At 41.7% G+C, this 26,967-nt stretch overlaps 1 long non-coding RNA gene across 3 annotated transcripts; it reads left to right on the top strand.

Annotated features, from left to right (window-relative positions):
* Nucleotides 1-26,967, top strand: LOC139438548 (uncharacterized). 3 transcript variants are annotated; one of them, XR_011648226.1, is made up of 7 exons: nucleotides 1-109; nucleotides 3,175-3,231; nucleotides 5,379-5,493; nucleotides 16,200-16,327; nucleotides 17,134-17,218; nucleotides 17,341-17,486; nucleotides 18,763-26,967. It is a non-coding gene; the product is annotated as an uncharacterized lncRNA (long non-coding RNA). The 3 variants fall into 3 exon arrangements; XR_011648225.1 differs by lacking the exon at nucleotides 1-109 and having other exon boundaries at nucleotides 336-3,231; nucleotides 17,341-17,481; XR_011648224.1 differs by lacking the exon at nucleotides 1-109 and having other exon boundaries at nucleotides 336-3,231.

Here is a 26,967-nt window from a genome sequence, read left to right as displayed (position 1 = left end):
GGCGCGCTTTACCGTTAGTGCAGGCTCCAGGCCTGCGGGCGCGCGTTCACGGCGTCCCGGGTGGGCCGAGCTCGGGTGAGGGTCCCTCGCGGACGAGTACTCGGAGCAAGTGGGACCCCCGACGGCGTTCCCCGTCCTGCGCCGCCCGCCCGCCCGGCCCGTGCCGGCCGTCCGGGGCCGGGCGAGTAGTCGCCCCCGCCCTGCCCCCCTGCGGGTGCCGCCTCGTCCCTCCCGCGGCCGAGCTGCCCGCTGTGGAGACCGCGCGCGTGTCGGGCTCCCGGAGGCCGGGCCAGGGCGGGGGCGGAGCAGGGCCGAGCCCGCGGGCCGCTCAGGGCCGCGCTCTGGGAGGCTCGCCGGGGCCAGTCCCGCTGCCCGCGTCTCCTTTCCCGTGGCCTGCGGTGCGTGGGGCCTCCTGACACACGCGGGGGTCCCAGCCCCTACTCGATCCCCTGGTTGTGGGGATTATCCCCTCAGGCGCCTGCAGTAACCGGGCCTCCCGCAGGAGAGGCAGATGGCTAGTTAGGACAGGGAGCGTGGCGTGTCCCTCACTGCACTGAACAGAGCCGAGGACGCCCGGAATGCGTCGTGAATTCAGATTATTCCTTATAATTTATCTATTCATTCGTTTAACTGACTCTGCTGCTGCAGTCCATATGGATATTCTGTGATTTCCTTTTTAAATGTGTTGCTTAACTCGACTCTTTTACCTTTTGATTTCTTTGTAGCTTAATTCGTCCTTAGTTGTAATTTTACGCTTCAGAGAAGCATAAAGTTCTGTTGTTGATTCCTCAACAGCGAAGATTTTAGTTTAGGATTGTCCTTAAGTCTTTTCTTACAAATTGAGACTTTTCCAGGTTAGATAGTGAACGGCTATGGAAAAAAAATCTACACGTCGTTTTGCAATCTCTAAGGGGAAAACATAAATGAATTAATAAATGGTTTGAGTGAATTGGATATGTTTTCACATATTTTATGTGAATATGTGTATATTTGGTGTGAAATTAACTGTATTGCTCAATTAACTTTCTCTAGTACTAGCGTCACATAGGGACCAATAATCTTATAATTTTACTGGAATTTTTACTTTTACCTGTTTTTAATATTTTTGAAAAAGAGCAAACAAAAAGATACCTGAGATTTAGTGGGCACTACAATGTCTCAAGCATGTTTTCAAGTGCTTTACATGAATTATATAATTTATCAAGTAATTAGTATTCCCGTTTTAAGGATGAAGGAGCGGAGGCACAGATAGTTAAGTAGCTTACCCAAAGGTTCAGTTGTAAATAGCAGTGCGTGAATTCAAACCCAAGTGGTCTGACCCTAGGATCTGGGAAGATTCAGTTTCTTAAGGCCAGAGACTACTTGTATTTTATGTCCAGCTTCTGCAAAAGTTCCTCTGTGACGGAATATAGGACCCAACTCAATTCTATGCTCTCCTTTGATCCTTTTTAGCCCTCTGGATTATACTGTTTGAGGCAACATAGGCTCCAGCAGCAGGCAGGAACTTCTTTATAGCGTAAGATGACATGCAAGTCACTGAGCAGCAGCGCGGTTCAGTACTTCCAAAACCAAACTGCCAGTACTACTTTCTCACTTAAACTCCATTTTTCAAGCTCATCCAGCTCTTCCACATCTTCAGTTCAGAAGGCTAGGCTGTCAACAGCACAGGTGAGTTATGAGGCCAGCTCATAGAAGGAGACTGCCTAGCTGCTTTGTGCTGAGTGCCAGCTGTCTCCAGATGTACTCACAGAGAAGGGAGGATACTGCAGGAGGCACAGGAAGAAACACCATCTGAGGCCATTACTACTAACAAAGGCAAAATCATCATGATGGAACACTAGCCCTGGCCTGGCCCCTTGGGGTTGACCTCCCCGACTCAGTCCACTGCTGTGTAACTAAGACCAGGGTGGCAAGGTCTCTCCAGTAATGGCACATGATCTAAGTGTTAGCTCCTAGCTCTCTGCTTTCTGCTCCTTGGTGGTGCTTTTCAAGGTGAAGTTCCACAAACTCTATAGCATGCAGCACACAATTTGTTGTAACATCCTGTAAGCATGATGCCATCTGGTCAAAAGTTAGCTGTTATGTCAGCATGAAAATAAAATGGATTCCTTGGAGCCAAATTAAGTGGTACTCTTGAGGCATTATAAATAGAGACAATGCAATTTTCTATTTGAAATACTTAAATTGAGGGGAGGATTAAAATGAAGAAACTTGATACATAAGATGTGAAAACACTGGTGATCTCAGTTTGCCATTCCTGATTTCTCCACTCTCTGGGAATGTGGTCATTCTTGATGGCCAGGTTTCCTGGTGTCTGTGGAATAACACTTCTAGTTTCCAACTTTGAAGTGCTCCGTTTACTTCTCTGCCTTCTGCCGTTAGCAGTTCAGATGACTGGTTTTATTGTGGTTTTCTATCTTGCTGAAGATTTGAGAACTCGGTTTTCATTGCTTCCTTTCTTCACCAGAGTATCCCATTTCTTCCTCCCTCCTTGTCCTGCCATTTTAATCCTGGGCACTGGGTTTCTGTTCTCTTTGTTTCTGAATTTGCATCTCCCCTCCCCCCCCCCAGCATACCAACTACCCCCAATTTAACAAAATCCCTATGCTTTGCTTTTATTTCTGTTTTTTTTTTTTTTTTTACTTTCTTCTGAAAAGATGTCCCCACCTAGGCAGCATCCTTTCCCCCTGGCAGCTCACCACAATGTGTAGCACTGTCATCAGGGCCCCGGGTTTATTTTTGTTGTGCAATTGTTCGTAGTTGTTTCTCCCATCTTAGAACCATGCTTAGCATTAGGTTTCCCTGGTTATCTCTCATTTCAAAACTGTTCCCCAGACAAACACTTTGATGGCCCTGTTAGTGGACTTGCAGATGAGAGCTCACGGTCACATTTGGCCCAGGACACAGTGATAGCTGCTTTGTCCCCTTCTGACTTTCCTAAACTGGATGAACGCTTTAGATGGACACTGCAGTGGGGTCCAACTCTGCTTCTCTGGTAAGGCCCAAGGAGAGAGGGAAATGTTAAATTCCCCTGACCTCCTGATGAGCATCGAGGGAGCAAATGCCCTTTGTTTCATTGGACGGCTCATTTGAGCAGGGAGCGCAGGGCCATACCGTTTCACCCTCATCCCTGCCCTGATGCTCACTTCTGTCTACATCTCCTAACCTGGTTAGGAGGAAATGGAAAGGAAATGTAAGAGAGGAAGCTGAGCATATCGCCTTGCTGACATGGTAAGTCAAAAATACGTCTGGCATTAGATCCCTGAAACACTGTCCTTGTTTTGTAGTATACTCTAAGAATCAAAACAGCTCCCATCATCATTGTTGCTTCCACCATGGGCACTGGGGACCCACCAGACACAGCCCCCAAGGTTGTTAAAGTACAGGACAGGATGCTGCCAGCTGATTTCTTTGCTCCCCTGTGATATGGATTATTGGGTAACATTTCCTGGTCTTGCTTTACTGTATTATTACTAGCTTTAACTCTGGTGTCTGAAAGCATCTTTCAGAACCATGAAATACAGTTGCAGGGGTTTTGTCTTTTTGGTTTTACTTTGAATATTTGAATATAAAACAAAATATGGAAATAAGTGGATCTTGTGTGAATGCTCCCCCAATCTTCAGCCCACCTCTGCGGAACTCCTTGAGTAGCAGTCTTAACCAAGGGTGCTCATCAAATTCAACCTTGGGTCACTTCCAAAATATTAAATGATGAACAGTACCTTTTGACTCCTTCTAATGTTGAGTGCCTGAAAGGGTAAGCCTGAATGCTGTTTCTTGGTGAAAAGCTCCTAGGTGACTGCAAGGTTCCTTTGTCTAAGAACCATACCTGTAGTGCAGGAGCCTGGTTTGCAATCCTTGCTGCACATTGAGATCCTTGGGGAGTTTTAGTAAATTCCATTTCCTGGGCCCACCTGCAGTGACTCTGACTGAAGTGTTCTCAGGTAGTGCCCAGAATCAGTTGTTTTGAAAAGCACCCAGGTGAATCTAATGTCCATCCTAGATTAAACTGTGCAGTATTGTTTAAAAATATCAAGATCAAAGATCAGCAGGATAAGTACAGTCAGGTGGGACCCCATGGGGAGGATTCTGGTCCCATATTCCTGGCTTGAGGTCTGTGCCCTTTACCTTCAAGAATCCCCCCCACCTATCAGGATCTAGCAAGGGTGGAATTTGCTCTAATAAACAGTTAATCAGAAATTTGAGTTTCGTGACCCTGACCGAGAACAGTCATGTCTAAGCGTAGGGGAATATTTTATAGCATTTAAATTTGTTTTACTCAAAGCTTAATAATGGGGAATGAGTTATATGAAAATGTTAACTAAAATAAATGGGTTATAAAATACCATTTGTGTGTATGTTAAGATCAGGCTCCATCAAAATGTAACACCAGAATAGCAAAATTTAACAGTCACTATATTTAGGTAGTAGGTTTATTATAATGTTATGTTTATATCCTTTCTTGTGTTTTCCAGTTTTCACGAGTGAACATATTGCTTGAAAATTCCTTAAAAACTTTGTTAAAGACAGACATTTGCAGCCTGCTCACCTTTTGTAGTCAATCCAATCCAAGACCCATCGGTGGTCCCCCCACTTCTTAACCCTTTCTTCATTGGAAAGAACATGGTGATAATTAAACATCCAAGAATTTAAGCTTTTAATTTTAAAATTTCTACCAAGTATAACAACAACTTAGTCTATTTTCTTGCCATGCAGTATAGAAACCATTCTTAATTTACTTTAACACAGAAACATTTGTAGCAACTGATTGTTTATACTGCTGCCACACCTGTATGTTCTAAATCAAAGATCAGGAAATTCTCTCTGCAAAGGGCCAGATGCGAAATGGTTTGGGCTCTGCCTGCCATGTGGTCTCTGTCACCACTATGTAACTACCATTGGTGCTTGAAGGCAACATGAATAGTACATGAATCAATTGACTTGGCAGTGTTACAGTAAAACTTTATTTACACAATAGGTCCAGGGTAGGATTTGTCCCACAGGCTATAGTTTGTAGACCCCTACTCTAACTCAGAAAAGTCTAGAAATTGAGGTACTATGTTTTTTCAAAACCTATCCAATTCTTTAAGACATATGAGATATGAAAATTTTTTAAACAATTCTCAAAAGATATTTGTTTTATTTCAGTTTGTCTTTTGATTTTATGCCGTGAAGTAGAAGGAACATATCTGCATATTTACTATTACTCAAGAGAAAATGTGAACCTATGCATTATTTTTCGTTCCATTGATTTGTGCATAGAATATTGTTTTAGGTATTTTATTTATCTGTTCTTTGTATTTTTTTAAGCTATTTTATTTGTTCTCTATCTGCATTAAACTTTATTTTGCACTAAGAATTTATTTGTGCTCTTTTAGGTCTGGGCAATTCAGAATACACATATTTCTGTAATGGGGGAAAGATGATTGGCAGATGACTTCAAGAGGTCGGAGCCCAGCGTTTCTATGACTTGGATGTGCAGATGACTGTGAGGTGAGAACAGTGTGCCTCATAAACACTTATTTTCTGAATAAATGCTTATTTCCACAGTATGAGAGTTAATGAGTTTTTTTTTTTAATCTCTCGCACTCAAGAAGATGGGCTAGAGCTTGATTCACCTCTTGATCTGCTTTTGTTTTAAGGTGTCTCTCCTTCAGTATCTCCTAGTGGGAAGAACTAGAGAACATGCGTCCATGTAGTTGCCTTTCTTTTGAAGTGTGTATTTGCTACCATTAGCCTTTTCTTTAGGACTTAACAGTGTACCTGAGTGCCCCATCTCCTGTGCACCCCGGGGAAGACCTGGGGAACAGAGCTGCCCTTGCTGAGAGAGGACAGATCAGTCGGTGGTGGTCTCAGAAGCCCTCCTTGGTGCTCCATCCCTCACCATCGCAGCATCCATTTGCTGCCTCAATTTCTGTGTTCATGACTTCTATTTGATCTTGTTTTTACAACTTGGTAAAGTTGTCAAAACTTCACCCTGAGACCTCCGGCTCAGGTCCTCCTCACATGTTTATTCAAAGATCTGACAGGTGCTGCCCTCTGATGCACTTGCCCCTGGCCTTTAATTGTTTTAGCTAGTGACAGCACTCACATCCTCACATTTGTTTTTGTTTTGTTTTCTTACTTGATACATGTATTAAATGAGTTTTCACTCATAAGAGATGTATTTACGAATGACAAATTTGCTATTGTCTTGCATTTCTACATATTACCACTTTACTTTCCTGTTCAGAGATCCTTGTTATGTTTTCACTGAAGTCATACCTATTGTCCACTTCTTCCTTTATTTTCTGCAGCTGGATGCTGTGTATTTTTCCCATGTTCTAATTGTATATATATTTGTGATTGTGACAAAGCTCTGCCACATTTCCAAGCATGTCATCTTTAATTTTGTCCCTTGATATTGTTTATTTTTGCAAGAACCTCATTGACATTCAATGTTTATGAATATTTTCAAGAAGACATCCTTGCTTAACATGCCCCCACATAGTAGGGGTGAAGAGTGTGGACTCAGTTGATCTCCCACTTTCTGACACCTTGGTCAAATGAATATTAAATGTCCTGTGCTTTGTTTTCTCCTCCTGTGATATAGATAAAATAGTACACAGTAGGTAAGGCTTTTGGCCAATTAAATGAATGAATGAACATTATCATCTTAGAACAAGGCCTGCCCTGTAGTGACTATTACAGTTGTGTATTTTGTTACCATCTTACTGTTTCTGAGTTGTGAGAATAGAATTTTAAATATATCTGATTGGACCCATAATTTTATAAACTTCCCTTTCTAAAAACTCCTCAGTGATGGATGTGATGTGTAACCAAATTTAGAACTGTGTACCATGTGCACACCTAATGAGTTCCATGAAATTGTAGCCTGATTCATAATAAAACAGAGGTCTAAAATGTGCCTCTTCTTAAGCCATTTAGCTTTTTGAATTGGAGTTTAATACCTTGTTTGAGTTTTGATTTAAAATGATGAGACCGTCATTTCCAAGATCCCTGTCAGTCTCTCCTTTTCATTGACTCTACTCAGACTTTCTCTGCTTAGGGAATAATTGAGGTGTCTCTTTTTTTTGTAATGTACCCAAATGATTCATTTAACTTTCCTAAAAGATGACTCTTCTCCCTCCCTTGCTTCTCCCTCCTTCAGTGGTGGTCAGCCTCCCTGGAAGTTTTACTAAATAAATTGTTCAGAGCTGACAGAAGTTTCAATTGTTTATTTAGTCAACAGACTTGGAGTGATTACTTAGTGACGCTTTATTCTATAGCAGGGATTCTTAACCATTTTTGTTCCACACACCCCTTTGCCAGTCAGGTGAAAACCACAGAACCCTTCCCAAGTCCACACTATACTGTGCGTTAATTAAAACCATCACAAGTGCACCAACAGCCCCCACAAGAATACTATATTTTTTGGATTTCAATTCAAGCTCACAGACTCTTTGTTAAGAACCCCTAATCTATAGGGAAGAGAAGGTTAGGAAGGTGTCTAAGCAGAAAAAGATGATGCCCTTGGTGTCATGACGACCTTTGAGGTTTAGAGTAGACTTGGATTTTGGTTGAGTTCTGTTAGTCACATCAGCATATAGCATGCCTCTTTAAAAAACATTTTCACTCTTTTTTTGATCTTTATAATTGTATTATAGCATCAAAACTAGTGAACACATATATGCTACCTTTTTAAAAACTTAATTGTTCATGTAGGTATTTTTTGCATCTTGAGTAGTCTTCCTTTTTAAGAAATGGGGAGACTCTGCCATCATCCCACTGGTGTAGATTTATGATAGATAACTTAGGTTTTTAATTTATTTATATAATAATACAGGTTAGAGCTTGTGGTTGCACCATGGATTGATGGACTTTGGGCTGCCCTCAGAAAACATTTTATGTCAAGTAGAGGAAAAGAGGATATGAGTGGAACTCTCACAATGGCATGTAATGCCTCCTTGAGGACGGGCTCTGATGAACCAGAATTATTATACCTTGAGTCACAAATTGAACATCTGAGATTAGGTGATTCATGAAGAAAGGATTCTGAGGTTTTGGAACAAAATACAGCCAACAATAGTTGGTCGAATGCTTTCATTGAAGACTTTGAGTTCTCCCTTACCCATTCAGTGCCCCCACTTTCACAGGTTTCTCTGATAATTCCTGCTTTACCTCCAGAATACTTACAGGTACATCTGCAGGAGTCTGTTACCCAAGTAAGCAGTGTAGTTTTCTGCTTTATACTGTATAATGTTGATTTACCATGGGTGTTAATTTTAATAACAAACAGGGATCAACTATAGCCTGCAGGCCTGTCACCTGATTGTGATATAGTTTTATTGGAACGTTGTGCTAAGCTCATTCACTTACACATTATCCATGCCTGCTTTTGCAGAAAAAATTTACCCCTCTGTGCATTACAAAAGTGTCCTTATTATTATATTACTTTATTTTTGAAGAAGTAATGGTTAAGAGGTCAGCATTTCCATTATTTTAGATAGTTAACCTCTTGGTTTCTGCAACATCTGCCAGGGCTCAGGCTTCCTGGGTTCTTCTCTTCCTGGGATTCATTTCTCTGTGGGATCAGCCCCTCTGTTTTCTCCATAAGACCAGCTGTAGACTATAGGATCTCTAGGCTTTGCCTCTCTCCACAAGGTGAGCTGTATTTGCTCAGCTGTCTCTCTCCAGGCCTTCTGCTGTATCTAAGGAGCTATCTCTATTCTTCTGTGTTCTTCCTGGGCTCCAGCTGAAAATTCCAGCATCAAAATCTCCCACATCCAAATCTCCAACTCTGTTTTTTGGCATGTCTTTTATCTTTGAGTCCCTGCCCACCAAGGGGTAGGGAGTCAACACTCTGATGATGGGGCCCAATCAAAGCCCTAATCATAATTTAATCCTTCCCAGGTACAGAGCAGTTTACAAACATAATCCAGTATGTATTTTTGGATATCATAGCTATATCAAACTGCAACAGAAGATAACAGGTTGAAAAAACACAGGAGTAATGTAAAATAGAAAAGATTGTTTCTATTTTACAAATGCAGAGAATAAATAGTGGAAATATAAACTGTTACAGGTGAGTTGCCCAATATTTTCCAAACATCCTGATGCCGGGTTCGATGATAGAGTCACTCTTCATCCCCCGTTTCCCGTGGATGTTCTGTGGCTGTTTTACCTGGAGTTCCCAGCGTCCAAGGCAGTGGCTTTCACTGGGGTTCAGGGTCAGCATCCCTAGAGCTTGTCCCTGCCCTTCCTGTCCTGGCAAGTGACCTACTTTCTGTCCCTACAGTTTTGCTTTTTTTCAGTATGTCATACAAATGGAATTGTAGCATGCAGTGTTTTGAGTCTGGTTTCTTTCACTGAGCAAAATGCATTTGAGATTAGTCTATGTTCTCAATTGTGTCTGCAGTGTGTTCCTTTTTTATTGATAGGTAATGTTCCATTATATATACTATAGTTTATCTGTTTCCTGATTGAGGGGACATGGGTTGTTTCCAGTTTCTGATGAGTAAGAGTAAAACCGCTATAAACATTCAGGTGCACATTTTTTCCTTTTCATTTTTCTTGGGTAAATGGCTAGGCATGAGATTGCCGAGTTGTACATTCAGTGCATTTTTACTTTTATAAGAAATTCCCAAGCTGTTTTCCAAAGTGGCTCTACCATGTTACATTTCCCCCAACAATGTGTAAGAGTTTCAGTTGCTCTATGTACTTGTCAGTAGAGGCATTGCCAGGATTTTTAACTTTAGCTGGTTTTAATTTGTAATTTTCTTATTCTTATTATTGGTTTTGTTTACATTTCCAGTTAATGACAAATGATGTTGAACATCTTTTCATGTTTTGGATTGCCATCCATGTTTCCTTTAGTGAAATAACTGTTCAGATCTCTTGACCATTTTGTGTTGTGTTGTTTGCTTGTTAAGTTGTAAGAGTTCTTTATATATTCGGGATATTGGCCTTTAGTCAGATACATGTTGGGTAAATATTTTCACCTAGTCTGTGGCTGGTCTTTCCATTCTCTTAACAGTTTCTTTAGCAGAGCAGAAGTTTTAAATTTTTAATCCAGTTTATCAGCATTTTTCTTTTATAGTCCATTTATTGTTGTATCTAAGAAATCTTTGCCTAAGCAAAGGTCACAAAGATTTTCTACTTTGTTTTCCCCGGGAGTTTGATTGTTTTAGGTTTTCCATTTGTATCTTGATTCAGTCTTAGGTAATTATTGTGTAAGGTGTGAGTATCATTAAGGCTTTATATTTTTTGCATATGTATATTCAGTATCATTTGTGGTAAAGATTGTCTTTTTTCTGTTGAATTAACTTTGCAGCTTTGTGAAAAATCAGTCACATACATTGGCTTATTGCTGATCTCTCTGTTCTGTTCCATTGGAGACTATTCTTTTGTGTTTCTGTTTCCAGCTGCTAAAACAAATGCCATGCAGTGGGTTGGCTTAACAGCAGGATTTCATTGGCTCACAGTTTCTGTGGCTGGAAGCTTGGCTTCCTCCCAAGGTTTGCTCTTTAAGCTGGCTAGCAGCCTGGGGGCTCCTTGGCTTTTTCTTTCCTATGGCAGTGCTCATGGGGGCATCTTGTCCTTTTTCGTCTGGGTTTGGTCAACTTGCAGCTTCTTCCGTGGCTTCTTTCTCCTCCTGACTTTCCCTCTGCTTAGAAAGGACCCTAGTTAATCCTGCTTGGAGCCCAGCCTGATGGAGTTAGGACCCTGCTTACCTGAAGAACTGTGAAAGAGACCACTCACTAAGGGTCCACACACCAGCATGCCGACCAAGGCCAGAAACATGTCCCATTGGGATCCAGAATTCACTCCACCATACTTTGTCAAAAGCGTACTGCCTTGTTCATTCTGAAAAATGAGGCTTGCAATCAGGTAATTTGAGTGTTCCAGCTTTATTCTTCATTTTCAAAATTGCTTTGGCATTCTATTTACTTAATTTTAATGGATATTTCTCTAGAGTATGTTTCCTTGTATTTTAAGCAGAAATGGACAAAGATTTTTTTTTTTAAGTAACTATCATCATAAGTGGTATTATTCTGAGTTGGCTTATGCCCTCTTGAAGCATTTTGGACTTTTTCCTTTTGAAATCTCAGACTACTATTCCTTTTTTTACCTCTCTTTTTAGCTATAGTGTCTTTGTATTTTTTTTAATGTTTTTATTTTGCCCGTACTAGGTATAGTTGTCAGTGCATACGCTTGAATGAACATTCACAGACACATCTCCAAAAAAAGACTTAAGACCCCGCTTAAAAAAGTATTATTTTTACTGGAGAAGTTGTGAGCCTAGCAGCTGTAATGTCTTGCAGTAGTCCCTGTGTGCCTCTAGCAGTACCTCCTTTCTAATTTACTCTCTCTGTTGAAGTGTTATCTAGAATAACCAGCTGGTCCTAGGCTAATTCCCTGCAGCTGTAGGTGTGAGCTGCAGTACTGTGGGATGGCATGGGCTCCTGGGCCACCTGCTGGCTCAGCTTGCTTGTGCCCTTGGGACCTAGTTTGGCTCAAAACTGAACCAGCTGGCTCCAGGTCCCAAAGGGATTGCTGCTGAGTTTGTACACCCTGGCTTGGCAGTTCCCATAGCTTTTGATGGGCAGTCCTGGCCTTGTGATCCCACTGTGGGATCACAGGTGCTGTGTCTTTCCCAGGGCCCTGTTGTACCTGTCAGGAGTGGCTTTCAAAAGGATGTAATTCTCTGCTGCAGTTAGCATGGCCCTGCTCCAGAACACTGGGGCCTGTGCTGAGATCCCCACTTGGGGCTCACCTGCATGGCACCTCTGCCCCATCACTGATCTCTAATAGCATGCAGTTTTCTCTACTGTGTGGTACAGGGCAGCAGCAGGACCTTTTAGGGCACTGTCACCTGGGCCTGCTCCACTCAAGCAGCCTTTCTGCTCCCAGGTGTGGAACGGGCTGCCCCAGAGCCTGAAGAGGCCCTCCAGACTTGTTTCTGCGTGGAGTGAGATCCAAGATGCAGTACTATGTTGTTGACTTGGGATGGGATGTCCTGCCTACCAGACTACTGGACTTAGGCCCTAAAGGTAGCATGGACGTGGCGGTCGCTCAGTCTGCCTCACTGAGGTTGACTTCCCACCTCCTGGGTGCTGGCCTGTGAGCTGCTGCTTGCTCACTGTCTGATTAGCATAATGTCATTGATGTAGTGAGCTAGGACACTGTTCTGCTGAATGTCCAGATGCTCTGGATTTATTTAGCCTATCTTATGTAAGAGCAGGAAAGTGCACTATCATAGTCCTGGGGCAGAATTGTAAATGTATGCCCTTGTCTGTTCCAAGTGAATGTGAACTGAATCTCATCCTCTTCCATTGTAGGGATGGTAGAAAGGGTGCATTGGGTAAATCAGTGGCTACATCCCATGGACCTGAGGCCAAGTCAGTCTGCCTTAGAAAGAAATCATATCTGGCATGGAGGCCACCATTGGAACTACTACTTGAGTTTGCAGTAGCTCATTCCCCAGAATCCATCTGGTATTCATAGAGACCAGATCAGCAAATTAAATGGAGATGTGGTGGAGACGCTCCCCTGTAACCTTTAGGTTTTTGACGATTATGTTGTTTTCTACCATTTTTCCCAGAATGTTACATATATGCTTTTTAAAAAACATTTTCTATCTTGGTGGGAGTAAGAGTGGTGTGAAATTCAGAGTCTTCCTCTTGGACTTCTCCACCAGGATCACTCTACCCACAGGTCAGGAGTTCAGTGATGGCTGGTACCAATGCCCAGGTGTGATGATTCTGATTATACATTCGAATGCTCAGGAAATGACCACTGTGGGGTCTTGGCTTCTGTGAACCTACTGGATTGGACTGGGACAGAACTGACCTTGCTGCCTGGCCCCAACTGTTCTTACTCTGGTCAGTGGGCCACGGGGACCCTCTTGATCCCCGGGTATCAGCATCAGCACGGTCCTTCTCTTAACACTCTTGAAGCATTTGGTAGCTCCATTTTCCCTCTGAAGGGACTGGGAATCCTTACTGAATGCAGAGTCCTTCCCTTGGGACTGCTCTCTCCTTCACTCACTGAACTCTAGGACTGGAAGCTGGACAAGGACTGGGATCTTAGACAGGCAGCTGCCCTCAGTTTCTGGTCATCCACCCTTGATTTGTCTTCATTTTAAGTATTGGTCCAGTGCCCTTGTAGGCTACTCATTTGTTTTTGGCCCTAGAGCCTCTTAGTCCTCTTGGCCATCTCCATTAATTCTAAGGGTCAGGCCACTCCAGCCCTCCCACTTACTGAGGTAATTGTGCAACCTGGTATGGCTGGCTATGTACTGTCACCTGGACTGTGGGGTCCCCCACTGAACCCCTCAGACCCATGCTGCTGTCTCCAGCTTGGTCTTGGTGGCCTTGATAACTGCCCTCTGGCGCTGTCATGGAGCATCTCCATTTGCATCCTTTTGGCTTAAGGGGTGAAAGGACTCAAGATGTTCAGCTGCAGGCGCCTCTCCCATGTGTCAGGGTCCCCTTCTCTCCCATGTAAGGCTGGTTTTAGCTTTCTCTCCCCTCAGGCTTCAGGAGATGAGTATCCCATCCTCTGGTGTTCAGCTCCAATCTCCAACTCTAGCTTCTTTCTTGGACCTCTCTGGCACAGTTTTCACAGCCTGGGTTCCGGAAGTCAGGCTATGAGGTGCATCTTAGGGCATCCCTGAGGAATGGAGGGGTGGTGGCACTGTCCGCAGTGAGTTGCTGAGCTGTGAGTTGCTGAGCTGTGACACAGGCTCAGCAAAGTCTCTGCCATGCCCACAGGGTCTCTGGAGCTATGTGGACCTTCAGAGGCACAGAGGCGCTGTGCCTTTATGGTCATGGATCCTTGCTTGGACATGGGCTGCCTCTGAGCAGAGGCATGAGCTGAGGTGCTGAAAGCTCTCGGGTGCCTGGTGCCAAGGACCATGTCTGGGCAGCACCCCTGCCTTTGCTGGAGCCTGAAGGCAGGTGGGTGTTGCCTCAAGGTCCACACCACATTCTATTCTCTGCTCTGACCCCTCTCCCAGCTTCCCACTTAACACTTAGCAAAGTTAATTGACTAGCAGCTCTTAATCTGTAGTTTTCTAGTTTAAAACTTGAACAACTAGTTAGGAAAGGGGTGGGGTTCTAGTACAGAATTGGATTTCTTTGTGGTTACCTGAAACCTGTGTTGTCCAATATGGGAGCTACGAGTCACATGGAGTAGTTACATTTAAGAGGAAGAAAACTAGATAAAATATAAGCATTCCGTTTCCATGACCACCTGTCCAGACACGTTCTAGCCATTTTAAAACATCTGTCCTCTACTATAGGACACCTTTCCTGAAACACTGACATGAATACCATTTCCTTCTACATAGTTAATTAGAAGACTACTAGCCTTTTCAGGAAAATGCTAGCTTCTGGTGTTCTCAGTATGTATTTCAGAAATTCCAATGTCTACTAGATAAATACTTAGAAATACACATAAGCTTCTTTATGAATGAGTAAGAGTAAGTTTTTGAAAAATAACATCTGTAGTCATTTATCCTAGAGGACAATGCTTAATTGGCCAGGGCATTTTATAAGATCCCATAGGTAAGCCACTTAGTGTAGCACTGGTATAATTGAAAATTGTATTGAGTTATGTGTCACCACATTTGGCTTTCAAGGGGGAAAGCCAAGCATCTGTGACTTCGGTAAATTCGGTTTTTCAAGTTCCAATTTCAAAGGCAGTTCATCTCACTACAGATGATGCCATAAAATCCACTCTGCTGTTAGAATTGGACATTTCTGTAAGTTACAGGTGATTTCTCAGCACAGTTGAATTTTTCAGACAGTTCTCTTAAGAAAGAGGCAGGCAGGGTATGCTCTTACACAGGCTGAAGGACGAGGTCTCTGAGCACATCTGGCCTTGTGGTCCTTGACCATCAGCTTGTCTTCCCCTCCCTCATGCCTGTTTCCCTTCCACGATGTGCAGAGGCACAGGTGAGAGGTGACCCTTGATTTAATAGTTGAACAGTGCTGCAGCCTTCCTCATTAAACCCTGAAAGAACAAAGGGATCAGAACAAACCTTTACATATAAGAGGCCCAGAAAAGACCTTTATCATATAAGGTTGGGCAGCTTGTTAGAAATAGAGCTGACTCTAGACAGTCATGTCAAGGTTAATTTCTCAGGCTGTGGTTCTCAGATTCCTTTGAGATCAGGGAAGAAATTATGACCTTCTCCCCAGAAAAATGTTAGGATATTATAGAAACCCTTTTGCAAATACTTTTGGGGGCTCACGTACTACCCCTGTGAACTCCATCCATCCCTTCCTCCCACACACCCCCACCGATGTGTGTGATCCTGAAACTTCAGTGCTTAAGTGCATCTTCAGTCATTTAGTTCAGGCCATTTTTTGATGTAGGTCCTCAGAGGTCAAAGGGTTGTGCTTTTCAGAGGAGTAAGAGCACATCAAGTCTCTCTATGTGGATTTAGCTCAACTTCCTAATAGTAAAGGAAATGTGAGAGGTGTCACAGCTCGGTATTTTTGTTTGCATTCTAGTGAGTAGTTCCATGTTTGTTTCCACCTTTTGAATAAGCCATATTATCATATCTTTATACTATAAAAACCATGGCATTTTATATTCTGTGCTGACGTTTGTCAGTTTTGACACAAAGGGGCCTGGGGTGACCACCTGCTGAGTCTGCCTCCTTCCTGGGTCCCTGGGCCCTGAACACTGGAGCGGCTCCTTCTCCAGCCCCCATTTGCTGCAAGTGCAGCATTTTATGCTTGTGAAGGAAAAATAGTGTCCATTCCTCTTCCCCATTAAAGGGAAGAAGCAAAGTAAAGAAAATGAAATTGAGAGCCATGCTGATGCCCTTAATTCAGTCTTTTGCTCGTATTTTGTATGTTTGGGCTTATAGGAACAGGATTTTACATGGATTCAAACTGGTGCTTGCCGATGTACATTATTCTGTGGGAAATGAAGGTCTTAATTTCCATTCTCTCCAATACACAATTTTATAAAGCAAAACACTAGATACCTCTCGAATTTCTCTTTAAAAATAGCTCCTAATAAAAATATGTTCATTTGGTTAGTTGTGATTATTTGTTCATTGTTATTGTGGGTAGAATTATTTTATTCCTTTGTCCATGTATTAACATGTTTATATAATAAAGCAATGTATACTCCACTTCCTGAGGAATTTTTTTTTTTAGACTCTGGTTCTTCTCTAGAAAACTGATTTTTTTTCCTTTCAGCCTGGAGATGCCTTGACGTGATCTGTCCTAACAGTGATTCTGAGGTGCAGCACCTGCTCCAGAGACTCCTCGTGGACAGAAAAGAAGACTATGTCTTCTTGAAATCAAGGAAGACACGAGGAGGAAAGGTGCTGCAGCCCTGACAACGTAACTTACTGGGCCCGTGGGCTGGAGCTGACTGAGGGAGTGTGCCCCGAGCGCTTGTCCCTCAAGACCACTCGGCCATGTGCGCTTCAGCACAAGGTGCCTGCCCTTCCACCAGCAATGGTGGACCAGGCGCTCCCAGGCTCTCGGGCTTTAGCTTTTGCATTAATGATACAACATGAGATGATGGTGGACTTCCTACTTATTGGACACTTACTGGGCATTAAAAGTTAAACTAACTGTGGTCTTTGGAAAGCAACAGCATAGAACCATTTTTTAATTGTGTTCCTATTATGGATTATTCTCAGCATACTTATCAGCACTTATTTTGTATATAACATTAATTGAATTTTTCATAATTAAAAGTTTCATTTTTAAAACTTAAATTTCCATTAATTATTTGTCTAGGCTAGAATGAACTTGAATTCATTCAGTTCTAAGGTTACTTTTGAGTTGTGCATTACGGTTTTAAGGGGCTGCTGCCATCCATAAGCTTTGTTCCTTGTTTTAGATGTCTCCTTTCTTGTCAGTGGCACACTGGATTTGGTAGGTAAGGCTCACATGATAGTGCTGTTGAATTTGTAATTATTCTCTTTTTGTAAGGTTGCCTCTTGGGTTGTTTTCATTTGGGGGAAATGCTTTGGCTAAATAAGCATTGCTCCAAATCATAATTGTACTTGGATAGCATATTAATGTAAAATAGTACAGTTGGTTGTGTTTTTTGGAATGCACACTGTTTTCTTCTTTCTTTTCTTTGTCATGAACTTTTTTCCTGTCTTGACATGAAAAGGAGCAGCCTTACGCCAACATGTTCCTGAGAGTTCTCTCCAATTCATCCTTATCTGGTGCCTTGAAATACAGCAATTCCTCAAAAGGTATTTTTCTTTCTTCTTCAGGTAATGCTTAAAAATATGCTTAGGTCTGTATAAGATTTATTAAGGAGGTTTGGTATTTATTTGCCTGTTCACGGCTCAAAAAATGTATTCTTTGTGACCAGGGGGAAGCAAGATGGTGGCTGAGTGAGCTTGCCTTGCGATCTCTCCTGGGAAGAGGCAGCTGGGCGCCATTGGAGATTCTCCACGACCAGGCTTTTTCAGGATTTTTGCAGGGCAGGAAGTGTCTGGACATCGATTTGGTGGTAAGGTAATGGAGAGGATTGGTCTATAAGATATAATTGGGGTTCTATTGCACAGAGGTGAGACCTGCACATGGGTTGCTCCCTCCTTGGGGGGGGGCGTGGAGCCGCGGAACTGGCACTGTGGCCACGCTTTTTGGAAGCTCTCGGTGCTGGGGAATTTGCAAGTCCTGGGTGGGCTGTTGGGGAGTTGATGGGATGGGACGCCTTTGCAGACTGATTTGGGGAGACAGACGGTGTTTTGTTGTGAAGCGGGGAATTTTTGATTGCAGACACAAGTAATAGCACTTCTGCCTGGAGCCCCGCCCCCACAAGCCCAGCTGCCAACCTGCAGTGGAATTAGATTGCTGGCAATAAAGGGACGTAATTGGGAGGTTGTTATAGGGTGTGGCGAGGGAGGGGGACACATCGGGAAGCCGATTGGGGAATATTTTGAGAAGCTTGGAAACTCCGGTTTTGGCCTCTGTTGTTGGCGTTTCCGGCTAAAGTCCCACCCACGGGCCTGGCTTCTGATCTGTGTCATTAAATTGGCTGCAGTGTAGAGGCGCCCTCAGGTGGCCGTTCTGGGGGATCACAGGCTGGGAGCTGTTCAGAAGCTGAATTGACAATATATCCTCATAAATAGACCCTAGTGAGTAAGTGAATTGCAGGGTTCAGACATAACATAGAGTTTGCGGATCTGACTTCCCCCATAGGGCTGGCACCCAGCCGCGGGGATCCCTGAGGGCTGTGTTACACTGTGGTGCTCCTAGACTCCCTGTTGACCAGATTTGAGGTTGCCAGGTCTGAGTCCCCTAAACTCTGGTGGCCCACACCCCAGAGACTCACACCTCTTGAGTCTTCAATATCTCAGACTTTCCATCCCTGAATCCATCATGCCCTGAGTTCCATCTGAGGTCCTTGATTGCCATAGCCTTCAACGTTTGCGTTTTTTCTTTTTCATTTCCTTTTGTTTTGTTTTTATTTTCATTTTATCTTATTTTTTACTTTTTTTAATGTCCTGATTGCTAATATTGCATTATCCCCTAGTCTTTTTTCCCAGCGTATCCCCCAAAAACTTTTTTTTTCCCAGTTATTTAGGGTTTTTTTGTTGTTGTAGTTGGTGCTGCCATTGTGGTTCATGTATATCTTTTTTTTTCTTTCCCCTACCTGTTCCCCACCCTTTGCTCACCCCCTTTTTCTTTCTTCCTTTCTTCTCTTCTTTCTTTCTTTTTTTTTCTTTTTTTTCTCTCTCCCTTGTCCCTCATTTTCTTCTTGTTTTATTTTAACTTAATTATACAATAGATGCTGAAGGGAACACCTCACATTTGCTGGGTTTTCTCATCCTCCACTGCCTCATTTCTGTGTGAACTGATTTAGGCTACCTACACTATCCCCTTTCCCCTACATCTTGATATCCACCATCATCTACTGTCTCTCCTATATTGCATCTCCCTTTCTTTGATCCACAAAGTGTCTAACTCTTAATTTCTAATACCTTTGTTTTGTTTTCTGTCTGTTATCCACTCTTGAAACTACTACCTTTCTTTTCTCCTTCCCTCTCTCACGAAAATAGTAGCTTTTTAATACATACCATATTCCTCCCATATTCAGTCGACTACCTCATTATAGGTACTATACCTACTGTTATAACTCTACACAACTTACATGAATCTAATATCCATCCTCCCAGATCTCATCTTGTTGCTCTGTTAACATTTATCACCAATACTACTATACACTTTTTCCTTGCTTACACAATTGCCTTTCCCCGGCACTAATAATTTCCTTTAAAGTGAACTCAACCAGCAATAAGAAACTAGAATAAGAAGAACAAAGTGACAAGGAGAAGACATACCACTTATGCAAAAACAACAGCTAATTAATCCCCAAGACTAGACAAAGAAGCTAAGGAACTGATTAAACCTGTCAAGATAAAATGATGACCTGACAGCAACAAAAATCTACAAACCAAACCAGTAATCAGGAAAACATGGCTGAATCCAATTGACAAACTAAAAATCAGGAAGGAGAGCAGAACTTTGCAAAAGAAGTGAAAGTTCTCAGAACATTTATCACCGACAAATTTAATGAAGTAAAGGAAGAGGGTAACAACATAAAGACAGCACTTGGAGGGGAAATTGCAGACATACACAAAAAGATAACAGATATGATGGGAATGAACACCACAGTTCAAGAAATCAAAAATACACTTGCAGCAAATATCAGCAGACTAGAAGAGGCAGAGCAGAGAATTAGTGATGTGGAAGACAGTACATCGGAAATCAAAGAGATAGTAGAATTGGTTGATAAAAAGTTAGAAAAAATCCAGCTAGGACTTAGGGACCTGAACGATAATGCAAAACGCTCAAACATACGTATTATAGGCATTCCAGAAGGAGACGAGAAGGGAAAGGGGTCAGAAGGAGCGTTGCAGGAAATAATGGCTGAAAACTTCCCAAATCTACTGAAAGAGACAGATGTACATATCCAAGAAGCACAGCCACTGGTCATAAACCCCAACAGGCCCACCCCAAGACATATACTTGTCAAATTATCCAATGCTCAAGACAAAGAGAAAATTCTAAAAGCAGCAAGAGAAAAGAAAACCATCACATACAAGGGAAGCACCATAAGATTAAGTGCTGATTTCTCATCTGAAACCATGGAGGCAAGATATAGTCAAGGTACTAAAGGAAAAAAATTTCCAACCAAGAATACTCTATCCAGCTAAATTAGCATTGAAAAATGATGGAGAGTTCAAAATATTTGCAGATAAACAGAAACTGAAAGAGTATGCCAACAAGGAACCTCCCCTTCAAGAAATTCTAAAGGGAGTTCTGCAGGAAGAAAGGAAAAAACAGGACAGGCAGAGCTGGAGGAGAGTGTAAGAGCAACAAAAAAGACAAAAATAGAAGGGAAAAAAATACAAACAAACTATGACAAACACAAATCCAATCAAAATATGGCTAACACATATAATTCCTTGAAAGTAATAACACTGAATGTCAACGGATTAAACTCACCTATCAAAAGATTCAGACTGGGACATTGGATAAGGAAATATGACCCATCTATATGCTGTCTACAAGAGACACATCTTAGACCCAGAGACTCATGGAGGTTGAAAGTGAATGGCTAGAAAACAACCATACAAGCAAACAATAACAAAAAAAGGCAGGAGTAGCTATATTAATATCAGACAAAATAGACTTTAAATGCAAAACAATTGTGATAGACAAAGAAGGATACTACATTTTAGTGAAAGGGACAATCTGTCAAGAAGATCGAACAATCATAAATATTTATGCTCCTAACAAGGGTGCCTCTAAATACATGAGGCAAACACTGGAAAAACTAAGGGAAACAATAGATGCATCTACAATTATAGTGGGGGATTTTAATATACCACTATCAACTCTGGACAGAACATCTCAAAAGAGAATCACTAAAGAAACAAAACATATATTAGAGGAGCTGGATCTAATAGACATATATAGATCATTACAACCAAACACAGCAGGATATGCATTTTTCTCAAGCGCACATGGATCATTCTCCGAGATAGACCATATGCTAGGCCACAAAGAAAGGCTTAATGAATTCAGAAAGATCAAAATCATACAAAACAATATCTCTGACCACAGTGGAGTGAAGCTGGAAATTTGCAAGGGACAGAGGCCCAGATTTCACACCACAATTTGGAAATTAAACAGCACACTCTTAGAAAAACAGTGGGTCAAAGAGGAAATCTCAAAAGAAATCAATGACTACCTTGAAACAAATGATAATGATAACACAACATACCAAAATTTATGGGATGCAGCAAAAGCAGTACTGAGAGGGAAATTTATAGCCATAAATTCATATACCAGAAAAGAAGAAAGAGCAAAAATTGAAGAACTAACAGCACATTTGAAGGAATTAGAAAAACAACAACAAAGTAACCCAACAGGAAGAAGAAGGAAGGAAATAACAAAGATAAGAGCAGAACTAAATGAAATAGAACATAAGAAAGCACTTGAAAAGATAAACAATACCAAGAGCTGGTTTTTTGAGAAGATCAACAAAATTGACAAACCTTTAGCGAGACTAACAAAGAAAAAAAGAGAGAAGATGCAAATACACAAAATAAGAAATGAGAAAGGCGATATCACCACTGACCCCACAGAAATAAAGACTATCATAAGAGGATACTTTGAAAAACTATATTCCAACAAAAATGACAATTTAGAGGAAATGGACAAATTCCTAGAAACACATAAGCAGCCCATATTGATGAAAGAAGAAATTGATGATCTTAACAAACCAATCACAAACAAAGAGATAGAATCAGTCATTAAAAATCTCCCAACTAAGAAGAGCCCAGGGCCAGACGGCTTCACAGGTGAATTCTACAAAACATTCCAGAAAGAACTAACACCAAACCTGCTGAAACTCTTCCAAAAAATTGAAACAGAAGGAACATTATCTAACTCATTATATGATGCCCACATTACCGTAGTACAAAAGCCAAAAGAAGATACCACAAGAAAGGAAAATTGCAAACCAATGTCTCTAATGAACCTAGACGCAAAATTCCTCAACAAAATGCTTGCTAACCGTATTCAACAACATATTAAACGAATTGTACACCATGACAAAGTGGGATTCATTCCAGGTATGCAAGAATGGTTCAACATAAGAAAATCAATCAATGTAATACACCATATAAACAGATTGAAGGAAAAAAATCACATGATTATATCCATAGATGCAGAAAAAGCATTTGACAAAATACAGCACACTTTCTTGATAAAAACACTCCAAAAGATCGGAATACAAGGAAATTTTTTGAACATGATAAAGAGTATATATGAAAAACCTACAGCCAATATTGTTTACAATGGAGAAATCCTAAAATCCTTCCCTCTAAACTCAGGAACAAGACAAGGATGCCCATTGTCTCCACTCCTATTTAACATTGTCTTAGAAGTACTTGCTCAAGCACTGAGACAAGAACCAGATATAAAAGGCATTCAAATTGGAAAGGAAGAAGTCAAAATTTCATTATTTGCAGATGACATGATCCTATACATAGAAAACCCTGAGAGATCTACAACAAAGCTTCTAGAACTCATAAATGAGTTTAGTAAAGTCACAGGTTTTAAGATCAATGCGCAAAAATCAGTAGCATTTCTGTACACCAATAATGAGCAAGCTCAGGAGGAAATCAAGAAACAAATACCATTCACAATAGTAAATAAAAAAATCAAATACTTAGGAATAAATTTAACTAAAGAGGTAAAAAACTTATACACCGAGTACTATACAAGACTGTTCAAGGAAATCAAAGAAGACCTAAATAAATGGAAGAATATTCCTTGTTCATGGGTAGGAAGACTGAATATTATTAAGATGTCTATCCTACCAAAACTGATCTACACATTCAATGCAATCACAATAAAAATCAACACAGCCTTCTTTAAGGAACTAGAAAAACTAACTATGAAATGTATTTGGAAAGGAAAGAGGCCCCAAATAGCCAAAGACATATTGAAAGAGAAAAACAAAATTGGAGGAATCACACTACCAGACTTCAAAACATACAACAAAGCTACAGTAGTGAAAACAGCATGGTATTGGCATAAGGAGAGACACACAGACCAATGGAATCGAATTGAAAGTTCTGATATAGAACCTCACATATATAGCCATATAATATTGGATAAAGCCACCAAACACTCTCAACTGGGAGAGAATGGCCTATTCAACAAATGGTGCCTGGAGAACTGGATATCCATATGTAGAAGAATGAAAGAGGATTACCATCTCATACCTTATACAAAGATCAACTCAAGATGGATCAAAGACCTAAATATAAGAGCCAAGACCATAAAGACCTTGGAAAGCAGTGTAGGGAAATATCTACAGGACCTGGTAATAGGAAATGGATTCATGAATATCACACCGAAATCATGAGCAGCAAAAGAACTAATAGATAAATGGGACTTCCTCAAAATTAAAGCCTTCTGCACCTCAAAGGAGTTTGTCAAGAAAGTAAAAAGGGAACCCACACAATGGGAGAAAATATTTGGCAACCATATATCTGATAAGAGACTTGTAACTTGCATATATAAAGAACTCATATATCTTGAAAATAAAAAAATAACCCATTTAAAAAATGGGAAAAAGATTTAAACAGACACTTCTCCAAAGAAGAAATACAAATGGCTAAAAAGCACATGAAAAAATGCTCCAAATCTCTAGCTGTCAGGGAAATGCATATCAAAACTACAATGAGATACCATCTTACTCCCATAAGATTGGCAGCTATGAAAAAAACAGAAGAATACAAATGCTGGAGAGGATGTGAAGAAAGGGGAACACTCATCCATTGCTGGTGGGAATGCAGAAGGATCCAACCATTCTTGAGGACAGTTTGGCGGTTTCTCAAAAAACTAACCATAGATTTGCCATATGACCCAGCAATACCACTGCTGGGTATATACCCAGCAGAACTGAAAACAAGGACACAAACTGATATATGTACACCAATGTTCATAGCAGCATTGTTCACTATCACCAAAAGTTGGAATCGACCCAAATGCCCATCAACAGATGAGGGATCAATAAAATGTGGTATATACACACAATGGAATACTACTCAGCTGTAAGAACAAATACACTACAAACACACGTGATAACAGGGATGAATCTTGAGAACCTTATATTGAGTGAAGCAACCCAGGCATTGAAGGACAAATACTACATGACTTCAATGATATGAAATAAGCAAGGTGCCTCAGAGAGCTAGAGACTGGAAGATAGGCTTACAGGAAATCGGGGGGTGGAGGAAGGATGTGAGCTGATGTCTGCAGGGGTGGAATTTATGATGAGCTGGTGGTAAGTATGAACAGAAAGAAGAGATAAAATGGGGGCAAGGGGTTGCCTTTGAGTGGGGCTTTTTAGGTTTGAGGGGGGCTGGGGATGGGCGGATGGGTAATATTGCCCAAAAAGTGGGGGGAGGGAGGGGCAACATACGAACATAGGAGAGTGTCAGGTGTTGGTTGAGAGTAAAATGCTGATAAAATCCTATCAAAATATAATTAGGAGGGTTACCCGTTTAGGATGCTTGGAGGGGATGGTCTGATGCAGGACAGGCTCCTGGGTGAATGTCTGAATGCTCATTTTGCCAGAGTGGGTTACACCATTGGGTAGAGACCCAAATAGTGAGGGGGGGTGGACCCGCATCCTGGGAAGGACTAATGCCATCAAATAGAGGGAACTGTATCTCTCGAGAGAAAGGGTGGCTCCCAGCGCATTGGGGCAGTTGAGCAAGTTAGGCCCTCAACACTGTTGCAAGTACCTCTGGATGTGGCTCCTCAGGAAATGGAGGTTGGCTGTCACTGTGGGCCCCAAGGGGAGGGGAAAATGGATGTTAAATGTGTGGAACCAAGGTAAATGTGGGGTAAGAGAGGAGTTTTGTGAGAGTACACAAGGATGGATATAAAACATGTAATATTACACCATAAACATATAGGGGATGACAGACTAATAATGTAAACCATAATGTAAAACAGGATAACTAAAAATTTAGAAAACTGTATATCCTAAAGTATGGACCACAATGTAAGCACAGATGTCACCTTGTTTGAAAGCTATTGTCTCAGAGTCTGTACATCAGTTTAAATATGAATAAGTTATAAGAATATCGCTGTGGAAGGGAAAAGGTTTTATGGTAGATGTGTGGGAGTACTGTATATTGTATATATGAATTACTGTTGTCTAGGGCTCTTGTGAAGAGAAGTTCAATAATTAGGAAAAAAGAAAAGAAAAAGATAGGATGTGGAATTTTTCCAAATCAACACGTATTCTATATCTAACCTTTAAACCCATCGCTATATTCCATTTTACTAGTAAGGGACCCTGACATTATATTGGGCTTCACTTTTCAGGAAGTTTTGGATCACAGAGTGGTTCAACAATGGCAGTGGAGGAATACTGGTATAGGATACTATTGACAGGTGATATATGGCTGACAGGGATCTATACAGGGCATATGTCCAGGGTGCATGGTAATGTTTGGATATACTCATAGTGGCAACAATTTAAAACTACAGCTGGGGGGGGTACTGGGTTCCTGGCTGGGGGTGCTCTGTCATGGTCCCTAGGGGAGCAGCGGCAGTCCCCCAGGTGCAATGGTAAGGACCAGGAAGGAATGAGGGTCCAGCAGTGAGACCATGATACTAATGACTATGCTTGTGAGCCTATATGCCTGAAATAAGAACAAGGCCTAGAGCAGCAGTGTGCCTAGGAATTTCCTCCTGACAGCCTTCATGTTACTCAAATGTGGCCAGTCTCAAAGCCAAACTCAGCATGTAAATGCAATGCCTTCCCCCCAGTGTGGGACATGACACCCGGGGATGAGCCTCCCTGGCACTGAGGGATAACTACCAAGTACCAACTGATGATGTAACTAGAAAATGACCTTGAATTAAAGGTTCAATGCGGATCAGCAGAATATCCCTGTCTACATATAATAACATGACTTTAAAATGCTGTTTGACCTAATGTAAGGGGGAAATGGAAAGGAGAAATGAGTTTATATGGCTACGAGTCTCTAAAAAAGAGTCTGGAGGTTGTCAGAAGGATTGCCCTTATGCACAACTGAGCAGAGTCTCAGAGACAGATAAAGTAGATACAACCCTAGGTATTGGTTCCTTTGAGGGCTAAAGAGACCCACAGGTTCTATGGTCATGGCAGATGGGGTTCATGGCCATGTCAGATGGCCCTTCTTTGGAGCTGTTGTTTCTGCATGATGGAACTGGACTCAGATGGGATCTCTTTTCACAAGACTTTCATGCTACTTTACTGGAATTGTAGTTGGTGTTGGGGTTTAAGATATATTTAGGGGATTTGAATCTCTGGACTGACAATATGATAGCCAGGCCCTGAGCCTCAACAGACTTCAGCTCCTTCACTGATTTATTGGTCTCACCCCACTCAGCTAAGATGGAGTTGAAGAAGGACAACCACCACACCATGGAGCCTACAGTGCCTACAACTGAAAGTAGGAGGATTGCATCCAGCATCCATGTGGAATCTGAGCCTCCTCTTGACATAAAGGTGCAACGGACACAACCAATCCAAGGTCCACAGAGAAAAGGTGGCATTGGTGTGGGAAAAGAGGCCATGGTGGCTGATGGGTATGGAGAATGGGAGGAAGAGATGAGATGTGGAGGTGTTTTTGGGACTTGGAGTTGCCCTGGATGGTGCTTCAGGGGCAATCACCGGACATTGTAAACCCTCCCAGGACCCACTGGATGGAACGTGGGAAAGTATGGGCTGTGATGTGGACCATTGACCATGAGGTGCAGAGATGCCCAGAGATGTACTTAGCAAATGCAATGGATGTGTCATGATGATGGGAGTGAGTGTTGCTGGGGGGGGGGGGGGGGGGGGTTGAATGGGACCTCATTTTTTGAATGTAATATTTTTACAAAATGAATAAAATTTTTAAAAAAAGTA

Source organism: Dasypus novemcinctus, unplaced genomic scaffold (assembly GCF_030445035.2).
Source record: "Dasypus novemcinctus isolate mDasNov1 unplaced genomic scaffold, mDasNov1.1.hap2 scaffold_353, whole genome shotgun sequence".
NCBI classification, from domain to species: domain Eukaryota; kingdom Metazoa; phylum Chordata; class Mammalia; order Cingulata; family Dasypodidae; genus Dasypus; species Dasypus novemcinctus.
Note: the sequence above shows the minus strand (reverse complement) of the source record. Positions and strands in the feature narration are given on the sequence as shown.